The 15,406-nt window shown below is 40.2% G+C and overlaps 1 protein-coding gene and 1 long non-coding RNA gene across 4 annotated transcripts in view; one reads left to right on the top strand and one right to left on the bottom strand.

Moving 5' to 3' along the window:
• LOC141157497 (uncharacterized) overlaps nucleotides 1-12,288 on the top strand; it is a 270,846-nt gene extending 258,558 nt beyond the window's left edge. For both annotated transcript variants that reach the window (XR_012247801.1, XR_012247799.1), the window contains one exon: nucleotides 11,724-12,288. This is a non-coding gene — a long non-coding RNA (uncharacterized lncRNA). The remainder of the gene's footprint in view (nucleotides 1-11,723) is intronic.
• Nucleotides 1-14,970, bottom strand: part of LOC141157496 (G-protein coupled receptor 22-like) — a 207,592-nt gene extending 192,622 nt beyond the window's left edge. For both annotated transcript variants that reach the window (XM_073644866.1, XM_073644868.1), the window contains exon 1: nucleotides 14,675-14,970. The gene's annotated coding sequence lies outside the window, so the exon portion shown is untranslated. The remainder of the gene's footprint in view (nucleotides 1-14,674) is intronic.
• Between the last annotated feature and the right edge of the window lie 436 nt (nucleotides 14,971-15,406).

Here is a 15,406-nt window from a genome sequence, read left to right as displayed (position 1 = left end):
ATGGTCTTTCCTAGTCATTGGGGGGAATCTCATTAATAGTCATGCGGATATCAAGAAGTGTTTTTGTTCATTAATGAAATCCTCCAATGTCTACGAATGTTTTTGGCCCCATGAATGAAATCCTGCAACGTCTAGGAGTGTTTTTAACCCCATTAATGAGATGCCCCAATGTCTAGTAATGTTTTAATCCTACTAATGAACCCTCCCCAATATCTAAAAGAGTTTTTTGGCTCCACGGATGAAATCCCCCCAATGTCTAGAAATGTTTTTGGCCCCATGAATGAAATCCTTCCAATGTCTAGAATTTTTGGCCCCATGAATGAAATACCCTCAATGTCTAGAAGAATTTTTGGCCCCACGAATGAAATCCCCCTAATGTCTAGAAATGTTTTTGGCCCCATTAATGGAATCCCCCAATATCTATGAGTATTTTTGGATCAGATGCTTTAGCAATGGAATCGTTCCCATTTCAAAGAAAAAAAAACCCTCTTTCTTCCTTTCTTTTCTTTCTTTCACCACCCGTAAGATCGTTCACCTGAGACAGGAATATTTCCATTTCCCTTCTATAATAAGACTAAACCGATAAGAATTAATCGAATGCACCATTTAAGTGAAGCATGAAAGAAGCCAGCATTAGGCAGATAGGGCTTAGAAATTGCCAAATTCAAGATACCACGGTGGAGTTTTTCTCTTGCAGGAAGGGTCAATCACCTATAGCGAAGCAATTTATAAAATGTTAACTACAATTCTCCGGAGAAGAGTTTTAATCGTGTGTCGTAGACTGCCAGACCCCCGACCCAGTCCTTCCTGGTGTCCCAAGGGTACAAATTAACTTGTCAGCATCAAAATGACAGGAAGAAAATAACATCTTTCCTGCCATGTGTGGATAAATATTGGAGGACAAAATGGCAGAAAAATGCATCACATAGTCCCACCATCATACCATGCATGGTGCTTGATGGAAGCCTTCACTCCGCTCTTCTGGGCAGAATGACCACTGGTCGAGCTGAAGGGTCAAATGCAAAATGTGTAACAATGACAATTAGGGATTGTCCATAGAGAACAAATTAAAATTACTGGAGCCCCTAAATGCATCGATCCACTATCCCCCAGGATAGTCGTGTGACGTAAACTGTAAAAGAGGCCAAAAGTTGGCGATTCTGGGAGGTTCCGCAAGAGTTTCTGGGCTCATTAGTGATGAGGATTAATAGTGGCCTACAAATAAGATGGTTGGGAAGTATGGCTATAGGCATCCCTGACTACTTTGGAGAAAATTTGCATAAATCCTCCTCCTTTAACCCCTTCATGACATGGCCCCAATCTTTTTTTTTTTTTTTTCTGTTTTCCTCCCATTCTTCCAAGAGTCATAACTTTTTTTTATTTTTCCATCCATATAGCCATAAGAGGGCTTGTTTTTCGAGGGACAAGTTGTACTTTTGAATGACACATTGTGTACTAGAAAACGGGAAAAAAGTTCCAAGTGCGTTGAAATTGCAAAACAATGGCAATTTCACAATTGTTTTTTTTTTTTATTATTATTATTTTTTTTTTATTTACCATGCTTACTATATGGTAAAACTGACTTGGCGATATGATTCCCCAGGTCAGTGAAAGTACACAAATACCAAACATGTACAGTTTTTTTTATTTTTTATTTAAATGGTGTAAAAAAAATCAGATATTTGTAAGAAAAATAAAAATGTTGCTTTTGTTGCCATTTTTCGAGAGGTTTTCATTTTTCAGAATCTGAGGGCTTCTTTTTGTGCCCTGAGCTGACATTTTTACGGTTACTATTTTGGGGTAGATACAATGTTTTGATCGCCTCTTATTGCATTTTATTACAATGTGGCTGAGGCCAAAAAACCATCATTTTGACATTTAGATGGTTTTTTTTCCGTTATGCTGTTTACTGATCGGATTAATTTATTTTATGTTTTGATAGACCGGACATTTTTGAATGCAATGATACTAAATATGCGTATTGTTTATATATATATATATATATATATATATATATATATATATGTATATATATATATATATATATATATATTTAATTGTTTTATTTTTAATGGGGCAAAAAGGGTGGTGATCTGAACTTGCGTTATTTGTGTTTTTTTTTTTTTTTTACTTTTTCACTTTTTACTGTATTTAATAGTCCCTTTAAGGGACTTGAAGCTGCGATTGTCTTCAGCACTGCAATGTTTAGAGAAAACCACCATCTCCTATGAATGCCAGCCACGGGCCGGCATTCACAGGAGGATCGTAATGACAGGCGCGGGGGTCTTCAGCAGACTCCCAGCTGTCATGACCATCCATTGGCGCCCCGCAATCACGTCACAGGTGTGCTGATTGGATCATTGAATAATGCGTTCCCCTGCCAGCGGATGTTAAGAGATTGACAGTGGCATTTAATAGGTTAAGAGCTCCACTCCATCCACAGCTGTTAAAAGCAGATGATGGCTGATTAAAACAGCCATCATGTGCTGGGAAAGATGCAGTTTACGTCGTATGTGTTGAAGGGGTTAAAGAGTAACCGTCGTTTTAATTTTTATTACATAAATCAATAGTACACTTGAAAATAAGCAACTTTGTAATATCTCTTATAAGAGAAATCTGCTTCTTTCTCCCTTTCCGGGTAGAATCTGTCTTCATTGAAAACACATTTTATCCTTGAATCGAGAGTGAAAGTTCAGTCTGGGAGGAGAAAAAAAAGCAGATTTCTTTGATAAGATATATTGCAAAGTTGCTTATTTTCCCGTGTACTATAGCTTTATGTAATAAAAAGTAAAACCATGGTTCCACTTTAAGATCTGTTTTGTAGGGCTGGCGTAAAATATGGTGTACTTGGAACATTCAGGTTGCTGGAAAAAGTAGAGAATTCCCAAACTCCTGGAAAACTTGACATGTTGTGGGTGTTGACAATTCCTCCCTGAAAGCAGCGCGGTGCCCTCCCGGGAGGGGTTTACCGACAAGTTGGCAATTCTGATTACAGGGGGTGCAGAGGTAGGCGTTGCACCAGAGCTCTGCCACATAACAGGACACTGGTGTTATAGGGTCCACAAGGCAAGTAGGGGCTGTTACAGATTTCGCATTGGCATCCAGGAGCTTCATCACAATCCATGGCCCGATATGATCGCTAGACTCCGGCTTGACCTTCAAGAAGACAAAATGCACTTTCAAGTTCATCAGGCTGCATCCACGAAGACCAGACATTCCCCCAATACTGTGAAGGACACGGCAGAGGGTATAACGTTACACAACCCGCAATACAACTGGGCAACGAAATTATAGAGGGCGACATTGTAACACAAATTCTGACATTATCAGGTATCAAATCAATTACACGACTTGTCATTCTCCGAGGAGCCACAGTCCTCCGCAGCCCGACTACTTGCCAGAATGTCATGTGTCCAATTAGTGTCAATGAGCACCCGGCAGCCGGGGGTCTGATGTCCATATTGGACCTGATTAAAATGCGGCATAGAAGTGTATTATTACGGCTCCTGAGAGGGGGGAGGGGGAAGCGCCTGTCACTTAATGCTGCTAATTGCACTGCAATCCCAATTAGCTGCCAGAACAGAACCGGAGCCGCAGAGCGTTCGCCGTATAGCGCTCAGCGGCCGCGCTGTCTCACTTCTTTCTCCCGGCAATGGCTAATCTGCTTCCTCTACAATAAAGAAAAAAATAAGGATCTGATGCGGCGCCCCCTTCCCAGTCTAAATAATCCATCCCAGAGAGAGATAAGGATCCGTTATCTCCGCTCTCAAAGGAAGGACAATTACTACACAAGCCCTCAGGTCCGACAGAAGCACGAGACTCTGCAGATTTACTAGATCGTTGAAGAGAATGTTTCCCCTGAAAGTCCTTGACTTGACGCCTTCTGTTCACCGTTTTTTTTTTGAGTGACAACCAAGATAGGAAAGTCGCCTTGAAGGGATTGACCACCATTTAGGACTTTGTTGTTTGTTTGTTTTTTTTACTTAAATGCATGTATTTTGGGCTAAAAAAATCTTTTTTTGCAATTGGGTTTTATTAAAAAAAATTGGCATTTGAATGTACAAGGAAACAACAAGTCTGTAAAGGTCAATTATGATCTAGACTGTGGTCATAAATCAGATGAGAGGAGCTCAGAAATAAAGGAGAGTTACAAATTCAATGTCATACCAGCATAGCGAGCTCACTGACGGATTGTCAGTTAACTCGTTCTGCACCCAGCAATAGATAGTGCGGCACAGAGGCTATAGAAGGTGAACGGTCCAATATTATTAATGGAACCCAATTGCAAAAAAATGACTTTTAGCCCAAATTGCATCCATTTAACGTGAGTGCAATCTTGTGCAAGATCATATTCCGAGACATGACAAGTCATAAGTTGCTATGGAGCTTGAATAGTAATGCAATCGCTTATATCACTGCATAATCAAGCCGCTCAGGGCTCCGGGAGAGCTGGGTGATAATCAATATGACTGCTGTTATTATAGAACTCTATAGGGATCTAGGCACAACTTAATGGAACCCCACTGGGTTCAGATATTGCTCCCTAAAAGGCGACTGTATTACAAGAAAGTAAACTGACCATTGACTTGAAACGGCAGCTGTACTGAACGTCACCCAGCTTTCCCAGATTCGGATAAAACTGGGTTTGTTAGAGCTCTTAAGGGTTAATCCAATTCCCCGTGGCCCAGAGATCAAGAGGCAATGATCATCTGCGATTCCATCAATTAAAGTTTAACCCTCGAGGGTCTGGATAATCTGCCCCGGTGGGATCTTGGCCATTGTAAGTACAAGGCAGGCAGGATGGAAATGTGTGCAGCATGATGTGGGGTGGGCAGGAGTAAAACGCAAACTGTAGTGGACACGAAGCACGTGCGTATCCCGTGCTCATGTTCAGCGCTGACTACCATCTGGCTGGCATTGCTCATATGAATGTTTAAAATTCTCTGCCCTGAATATAAAGATGCCACCGCACTGAATCGCAGGCGGCGCTTTCCTTGGCTCGTGCAGTCGCTTGTGTTCCTCGTGAACTGCTGCTTAACGCAAACAAATAAGAATGTTTCTACTCTTCCCGGCCAATATAAACGGCACGTACGGTCCCTGGCTGATCGAAGGAGTAAGATTATGTATACACCACATCGATACTACACAGAACAGGAAAAAAAAGACACATAGAAACTACCAACAAGCTGCTGTTGACAGATCTGTCATTACTAAACTGTGTTTGACTGCCAAACTACAGCCCACACTTTGCTCATATGAACGGTTAAGATTCTCTGCCCTGAATATAGAAAGGTAATGTCACCGTGTGTTAAAAGAAAAAAAAAAAGTCCGGCTACAATCAGCAAGCTGCTGTTGACAGATCTGAATCTGCTATTCTGATATACTTGCTTAGATGACAAATGTAATGTTCATTGCAAAGAATATGTAATATGGCATATCTGGATTATAGTGAGGATAGCAGATAAAGGTTTTATTACTCACTTCTCTCTAATGTGCCGTAAGAAAGACTCCTATTAAGGAAACTATTAACAAGCTACTGTTGATGGATCTGATTTGATAAACACAAACAATATGAAGATTGCAGATATTCACTGCAAGATATTATGGAGTGGATATTATCAGATTATGTACACATTTCACAAATGCTCCAAATTTGCAGGAAAAAAAATCCTGTTGCTGCCAAGAACCTATTAGCAAGCTACTGTTGATGGATCTGGTTTGTGCAACACAAGCAATATGAAGGTTGTAATATATTGGAGGCAATATATGCAGAGTGTGCATAATCTTGATTACAGAATGTGCACAAGATGAAGGTTATATACAAACTTTACAAGTACTGTAATGTGCAGAAGAAAATCCTCTTGCTGCCAGGAAACTATTAACAAGCTACTGTTGGTGGATCCAATTTATTGTACACAAACAATATGAAGTTTGCAGATAGTCGCTGCAAGATATTATGAGTGGACATTGTCAGATTATGTACACACTTCACAAATTCTCCAAATCTTCAGAGAAAAAAAATCCGGTTGCTGCCAGGAAATAAAAGCAAGCTACTGTTGATGGATCTTACACATTCAATGCAACTAATATAAGGTGTGTAATATCTTGTGTGAATATCTACAGGGGTAGAAAATAAAGAGTATGCACACGTCACCTGTATTCTAATGTACAGAAAAAAAATCATGCTGCTGCCAGGAAACTACTAGCAAGCTACTGTTGATGGATCTAACATGTTCAGTGCAGTTTGTAATATCTTACAGCCAAGTGTTGCAATATACATAGTATCAGATAAAGGTTATGTACATATTTCACAAATTCTCTAAACTGCAGGATAAAATTCTGTTGCTGCCAGGAAACTATAAGCAAGCTACTGTTGATGGATCCGGTTTGTGCAAGACAAAAAAAATTACATTATCTTGATTATAGCATGGTTAGCAGATGAAGGTTGTGCACAAACTTTACAAGAGCTTTAATGTGCAGACAGAAGAAAATGCTATTGCTGCCAGAAAACCATTAGCAAGTTGCTGTTGATGGAGCTGACTTTTTTTAATGTGTCTACATATAGTACCTCGGGTGCAAAATGGGACTAAGCAGCTTTAAATTGAATTGATAGTTGATCTGACCGAGTTATGATCAATAAGGTCTATCAGCAGAACCTGACATACTTGTTGATGGTTTCCATGTAGAGATAATTTTTTAATGCTGCAAGGAATGCACTGAACTCATTTTCAGCAAATAGATGGAAATCAATGGGAGAATTTGACACATTATAGACAGATCGTTCTAAACTCCATTGCATGCTTTATTATGACGGTATAATAAAGGCACCCTATGGCGGTACATGGGTCCATAATAAAACCAATGCACATTCGATTTTCTAACATAAAGGGTCAGTAGACTTCACAACATCATCTACATGAACCCGAAGGACAATTAGTAATTAATTGTCAATTATGATTTGGAAAAAACATGTCCATCTCAATAGATTGACAATATTTCTGAAAAATGGCGCGCTGCCACCAAGGCTGCGGCTAAGACGGTGGTGGCCAATCTCCGGAGCCCAGAGCTTGTTAGGGTCATGATTGCATTATCTGAGCAGACAGAAGCAATGGTAAGTGAGCGCTTGCTAACTCCGGTGTGCACATTTTAAAATGGCACTTTAAGGCTTTAAACTGACAAGCAGCGAAACACGATATAAATTATACATACCGTCATATACATATAAATTATGCAGATAAATTACATAACGATAAATGTGTCTGTGCTGAAAAGCCGTGTGCCTGACAGAGAGCGGAGGGGGATTGGAATTCAACACACATACGGCCTCATTGATTCACCAGGAGGTTGTATTGTAATAGTCCATGGCTGTGTCCATTAATAAGGTGGTGGGGAGAGGGATGGAAATTAAAGAGCAATTCCAGTTACATTAGATATTTACATCACGTGCGCAATAAATATCTCTAAGGTACAAGGAAACGAAAGACATTTACATATTTCCTCTAATAATGCTGCTCTCCATGAACAATTACATACTTACTGTAATCATGCCCCCTATGTACAAGAATATAACTACTATAATACTGCCCCCTATGTACAAGAATATAACTACTATAATACTGCTCCTATGTACAAGAATATAACTACTATAATACTGCCCCCTATGTACAAGAATATAACTACTATAATACTGCCCCCTATGTACAAGAATATAACTACTATAATACTGCTCCTATGTACAAGAATATAACTACTATAATACTGCTCCCTATGTACAAGAATATAACTACTATAATACTGCTCCTATGTACAAGAATATAACTACTATAATACTGCCCCCTATGTACAAGAATATAACTACTATAATACTGCTCCTATGTACAAGAATATAACTACTATAATACTGCTCCCTATGTACAAGAATATAACTACTATAATACTGCCCCCTGTGTACAAGAATATAACTACTATAATACTGCCCCCTATGTACAAGAATATAACTACTATAATACTGCTCCTATGTACAAGAATATAACTACTATAATACTGCTCCCTATGTACAAGAATATAACTACTATAATACTGCTCCTATGTACAAGAATATAACTACTATAATACTGCTCCCTATGTACAAGAATATAACTACTATAATACTGCCACCTATGTACAAGAAATCTGTGCTTTGGTCTGATGAGTCCAAATTTGAGATCTTTGGTTCCAACCACCGTGTCTTTGTGCGACGCAGAAAAGGTGAACGGATGGACTCTACATGCCTGGTTCCCACCGTGAAGCATGGAGGAGGAGGTGTGATGGTGTGGGGGTGCTTTGCTGGTGACACTGTTGGGGATTTATTCAAAATTGAAGGCATACTGAACCAGCATGGCTACCACAGCATCTTGCAGCGGCATGCTATTCCATCCGGTTTGCGTTTAGTTGGACCATCATTTATTTTTCAACAGGACAATGACCCCAAACACACCTCCAGGCTGTGTAAGGGCTATTTGACCAAGAAGGAGAGTGATGGGGGGCTACGCCAGATGACCTGGCCTCCACAGTCACCAGACCTGAACCCAATCGAGATGGTTTGGGGTGAGCTGGACCGCAGAGTGAAGGCAAAAGGGCCAACAAGTGCTAAGCATCTCTGGGAACTCCTTCAAGATTGTTGGAAGACCATTTCCGGTGACTACCTCTTGAAGCTCATCAAGAGAATGCCAAGAGTGTGCAAAGCAGTCATCAAAGCAAAAGGTGGCTACTTTGAAGAACCTAGAATATAAGACATTTTCAGTTGTTTCACACTTTTTTGTTAAGTATATAATTCCACATGTGTTAATTCATAGTTTTGATGCCTTCAGTGTGAATGTACAATTTTCATAGTCAAGAAAATACAAAAAAAATCTTTAAATGAGAAGGTGTGTCCAAACTTTTGGTCTGTACTGTACAAGAATATAACTACTATAATACTGTCCCCTATGTACAAGAATATAACTAATATAATACTGCTCCTATATACAAGAATATAACTACTATAATACTGCTCCTATGTACAAGAATATAACTACTATAATACTACCCCTATGTACAAGAATATAACTACTATAATACTGCTCCTATGTACAAGAATATAACTACTATAATACTACCCCTATGTACAAGAATATAACTACTATAATACTGCTCCTATGTACAAGAATATAAGTACTATAATACTACCCCTATGTACAAGAATATAACTACTATAATACTGCTCCTATGTACAAGAATATAACTACTATAATACTACCCCTATGAACAAGAATATAACTACTATAATACTACCCCTATATACAAGAATATAACTACTATAATACTGCTCCTATGTACAAGAATATAACTACTATAATACTGCCCCCTATGTACAAGAATATAACTACTATAATACTGCCCCCTATGTACAAGAATATAACTACTATAATACTGCTCCTATATACAAGAATATAACTACTATAATACTGTCCCCTATGTAAAAAAAATATAACTACTATAATACTGCTCCTATGTTCAAGAATATAACTACTATAATACTGCCCCTATATACAAGAATATAACTACTATAATACGGCCCCATATGTACAAGAATATAACTACTATAATACTGCTCCTATGTACAAGAATACAACTACTATAATACTGCTCCAATGTACAAGAATATAACTATTATAATACTGCTCCCTAAGTACAAGAATATAACTACTATAATACTGTCCCCTATGTACAAGAATATAACTACTATAATACTGCTCCTATATACAAGAATATAACTACTATAATACTGCTACTATGTACAAGAATATAACTACTATAATACTACCCCTATGTACAAGAATATAACTACTATAATACTGCTCCCTATGTACAAGAATATAACTACTATAATACTGCCCCTATGTACAAGAATATAACTACAATAATACTGCCCCTATGTACAAGAATATAACTACTATAATACTGCCCCTATGTACAGGAATATAACTACTATAATACTGCCCCCTATGTACAAGAATATAACCACTATAATACTGCCGCTATGTACAAGAATATAACTACTATAATACTGCTCCTATGTACAAGAATATAACTACTATAATACTGCCCCTATGTACAAGAATATAACTACTATAATACTGCTCCTATGTACAAGAATATAACTACTATAATACTGCTCCTATGTACAAGAATATAACTACTATAATACTGCTCCCTATGTACAAGAATATAACTACTATAATACTACCCCTATGTACAAGAATATAACTACTATAATACTGCTCCCTATGTACAAGAATATAACTACTATAATACTGCTCCCTATGTACAAGAATATAACTACTATAATACTGCCCCTATGTACAAGAATATAACTACTATAATACTGCCCCTATGTACAAGAATATAACTACTATAATACTGCCCCTATGTACAGGAATATAACTACTATAATACTGCCCCCTATGTACAAGAATATAACTACTATAATACTGCCCCTATGTACAAGAATATATCTACTATAATACTGTCTCCTATGTACAAGAATATAACTACCATAATACTGCTCCTATGTACAAGAATATAACTACTATAATACTGCTCCTATGTACAGGAATATAACTACTATAATACTGCCCCCTATGTACAAGAATATAACTACTATAATACTGCCCCTATGTATAAGAATATAACTACTATAATACTGCCCCTGTGTACAAGAATATAACTACTATAATACTGCTCATATGTACAAGAATATAACTACTATAATACTGCTCCTATCTACAAGAATATAACTACTATAATACTGCCCCTATGTATAAGAATATAACTACTATAATACTGCCCCTGTGTACAAGAATATAACTACCATAATACTGCCCCTATGTACAAGAATATAACTACTATAATACTGCCCCCTATGTACCAGTATATAAGAGATTCACCAGCCCTCAGTAATGTGCCCCTTCTGGTTTATGCGGATGAGATAATGGCGGTATACATCACTACACGGTTGACGACTTCCAAAAAAAAATGTTTGATTGAATGTGTGAGTGTTAGAAGTGGCTGCTGTGACGTCACGGTGTTCGGCAGCACAGCGCTCCTGATGAGCAGACAGACTATTGCCGCTTGCAGATGTTCATCGCTTCTTCTGAGCACAGAAAAGGCTTGAAAGCGGGAACGAACAAACATTAAAAGGGCCGGCGTCCAATTAAAACTGGAGAGGCAATTAGATGAAATGGAATGGCATTATTAATCGCAGGGTTACAGCAGGTCAAGGGGCAGCATTAAGAGGGGCCATTATAGAAAGGGTCCATGCTGCAGTGGGGGGGGGGGAGCTTAGTGGCTCCTGGTTGTGGGTTGCTTTAATTGCAAAATTAGGGCATTTAATACCCACCCTTTTGACACCCTCAATGACAGCGAAGGTCTCCAAAATACCCACTTTGGGGCGGAGTATAAATGAACCCCAGCCCTTTTTATAGCACAGCTCGCAGATTTTTTGTTAATGCAGAGAATCTGATGTGATGTCATCATGGATGACGCGCCATCACGCTGAGATTATACAGGGTGTATATACTAATTGCAAACATAAAAAAAAAAAAAAAAAGGCTACCGTTTTGTGTCTGCAGCTTCAATGCAAGTTTATGTGTTGACTCGGTTACAGACTACAATTCCTAATGTCCCTCTTCCCCTCCTTCTAGATAACCCAGAGACATTACAAATGGAGAGGAGATGGATGAGGTGAAGTAACGCGCGGCTGCAAGATCTGACTACATTCAGGGTTTGTTTGAAGTCTGTTACCGTGGAGACGCATCGTTCGGCAGGAGATCTTCGTTACGCTGTTGGAATACCGCCATATTGTAGCATCCCAATGCTGGCGTCTGTACCGTCATCGCCCTGATAGTTATTCACGTGCCGTCACAGACTTGTCATGATTTCTGTTTCTCAAACACGTCACCATTTACATTAATCATAGTGAGATTTACACAACACTCCGCGCGCTGGAGGTGTAAAAACCAGGAAAATCTCATCCACCTGAGTGACCGGCGCCTACAAACAGAATAGTGGAAATACACAATCGTCTATATGAGCAGGATAGATCGCACTGCTCAAGGTTCATGAATATAAAGCCAGAATGCAGTGAAGACCGACACAAGAGTAGCAGAAAGATGGGAGACTGGGCACTGAAAGAAATGTAATACTGTACAACAACGCAGAAAAGAACAACTCAAGGACACCGTCTTCATGGTTTCCGAGACCCTCATACACCAATATCTATTGTTTACCTCCTCCCCCCATATACGGTTGGTGAGAGGTGATCCTCATCCAGGGCTTCTCCCCCTTATGAGGACATTATTGATAGTGTGTTCCCTGTGAACATCTCTCTCTGGAGGACCCAAGACATTGAATTCAATTTGCTTCATGTAATACCGTGTTTCCCCTGCGGAGGCGCAGCAGAGCAAGAGAATGCTAGTTTTTCATGCAAACTATAGCTGTGATTGGCTTATTTTGGGTAGGCCTTTATGGTGGAGAGAGATAAGCCCTTTAAGATTGCCACAGTGAGAGCCCAGTCCTGTGCACAATTAGAGTGGTGCTGCTGTGTAACTACAACTCCCAGCATGCTCTGACATCCGCAGGCAATTACGTCATTGCATACAGTGGCCAGTGGTGGCCTCGTCTGCGGGGCAGGTGCCTTGTACCAGTCTGCACCGCTCAGGACACGCCGCATTTCAGATGCAATTAAACAGTGATTAACATTTACGAATCGCCCTCTCCGGATCTCCACATTTGTGAAGTGTCGCGACCGGAGCGCGGCTGCCAGTCTACCGTCATTAGCCACTCAACGACCGCCAAGGACAGGCGTGCAGAAGCTTTACTACCTGCCACTGTATTCTCCTTCTCGAGACTTGTGCCCACAATATACACCGCAAAGATGGATACATCCTCGTCTGAAGAGCTGACAATCAAACCGACAGCTAAGAAATGTGATAAAACCAAAGAAGGATGGAAAATAGATAGAAATGGGATAGAAAGAAGGGAGAGACGCAGATAATAGGACTGATGGAAGATGGAGAGATATGGGATATATTCACAGAAAGATGGAGAGATGATCGATAGATAGAAAGATAGAAAGATAGATAGATAGATAGATAGATAGATAGAGGGATAGATAATAGAGGGATAGATAGAGGGATAGATAGAGGGATAGATAGAGGGATAGATAGAGGGATATATAATAGATAGATAGAGGGATAGATAGATAGATAGATAGATAGATAGATAGATAGATAGATAGATAGATAGATAGGAGAAAAAGAGGTCGCACTCAAAGCATAGTAAAGAAAATGAAAACAATTTATTCCATGCTAAAGGAGCACAATGTTTCGGCCCAAAGTGTGAGCCTTTCTCAAGTCGATAGATGATAGAAATAAAGATAGAAAGATGATGGATAGAAAGATAGATGGATAGAGAGATAGATGGATAGAGAGATAGATGGATAGAGAGATAGATGGATAGAGAGATAGATGGATAGAGAGATAGATGGATAGAAAGAGAGATAGATGGAAAGATAGAGAGATAGATGGAAAGATAGAGAGATAGATGGAAAGATAGAGAGATGGATAAAGGGATAGAAAGATAGATGGATAGATAAATGTATAGGAGAAAAAGAGGTCACACTCAAAACAGAAAAAAACATGAAAATGTATTCCATGCTAAAGGTGCACAATGTTTCGGCTCAAAGTGTGAGCCTTTCTTAAGTGGATAGATGATAGATAGATAGATAATGATAAATGATAGATTGATAATGATAGATGATATATATATTATATAGATAAATGATAGATTTGGCAGGTCCTCTTCTGGAGCCGCTTTCTCCTCTTCCTCCTTTGCAGATGACACTGGAGAAGGTTCCTGCGGAGGATTTATCTCTGGGATCTCCTGCATCATTCTCCTCTGTCCTGTTTTAGCCATTACATGGCACTGTCCATGCTGCCCCCCAGGTGAGCGGGGGATGTGGGGGGCTTGCAGTCAGGTTTTGGTGGTGGCCCCCATTTCCAGCCTCCCTGCAGTCTGACCGTCCTGTGATCTGTATTCTGGGCACAGCTCTTCTGCCCAGGTGGTCGCATCCATGCAGATGCCACTTCTGCCCCCTCTCCTCTCACCCATCAATAACCAGTAATCCCAGTGTCATTCTGCAGCCCAATCTCCTGCACTCACTAGCATACAGACAGCACTGACTGACTCCACTGCTCCCCAGCAGTCACTGCAGAGCCCGGGGGCATACTGACAGCCGGGGGGCTCCAGGGCAATGCCGACCCCTGCAGAGGCAGGGTAACAAGGTGCACACAGTCACACCATCAGACCAGCAAACCAGCACTTAGGGGGTTAATGCTCCAGGGAAGGAAAAAATAAAGAAAGCTGAGCTGCAGACCTGAATTTGTCATTTAACTCTTTAGTGGGTGCACGGTTTGTGCCCCCTGATAACTTTGGGAGTCCAGATAAGACAGGTGATTTACCTGCAGTCATATGTAAATCAACAATGTGTCGTGATATGATCATGAGTGGTGGCCAATAACCAACTCAGCTCTGCTACATCTCTCCCAGCAGGAGGTGAGGGGTAAAGTAGCATATCAGGACATCAATCACTTACCCTGGAGGTGCAGACCCTGCTGTGGTCCTGACAGGGAGCTGTGGGTGAAGTTTGGGGGGCCAAGCTGTTCCCCAGGGATGGCAGGTGTCTATAGTAGTGGGGGCTTTAATGCCATGATGCAGGGGTCTCCTCCTTCACCCCAGGCTGTGGTGGGACTGGAGTAGGAGGTGGCAGCTCTGCACTGATGCTGGAGGCAGCTCTGCTCCTGCTGCTCCCGGGCTGGGGATGTGCTGCAGGTGTGTGTGTCCTGTGTGTGCACTGCAGCTCTGCAATCCCTCCTCCTCTCCTTCCTCTGTTCTTCCCACTACAGCCCTCCCTCTCTCCCTATTCCTCTCCATCTATTCCCTCAACTCCCTCCACTTACTACACTGCATCACTCCCTCCCCACACTAACTCACATGCATGCTCAAAAACACACACGTATATATACATACACACACACACACACACACACACATATATATGTATATATACATACATACATACATACACACACATATAGCCACACACACACCCATACAAAACACATATATACACACAGTGTCTTACAAAGCATACATATATCACACATACACCTAAACACACACACACAAACAGTCTTATAAAACACACATATATCACACACACACACACACACACACACACACACACACACACACATACATACACAGAAAACACATTCACATATATATTTACACACACCCTCAGAAGTATAGCCATATATACAGTACA

This window comes from Phyllobates terribilis, unplaced genomic scaffold, assembly GCF_046119375.1.
Source record: "Phyllobates terribilis strain yellow unplaced genomic scaffold, ASM4611937v1 Scaffold_8__6_contigs__length_399053987, whole genome shotgun sequence".
In the NCBI taxonomy this organism is placed as follows: Eukaryota; Metazoa; Chordata; class Amphibia; order Anura; family Dendrobatidae; genus Phyllobates; species Phyllobates terribilis.
The sequence above is the reverse complement of the archived record's forward strand: the minus strand, read 5'-3'. Positions and strand labels throughout refer to the sequence as shown.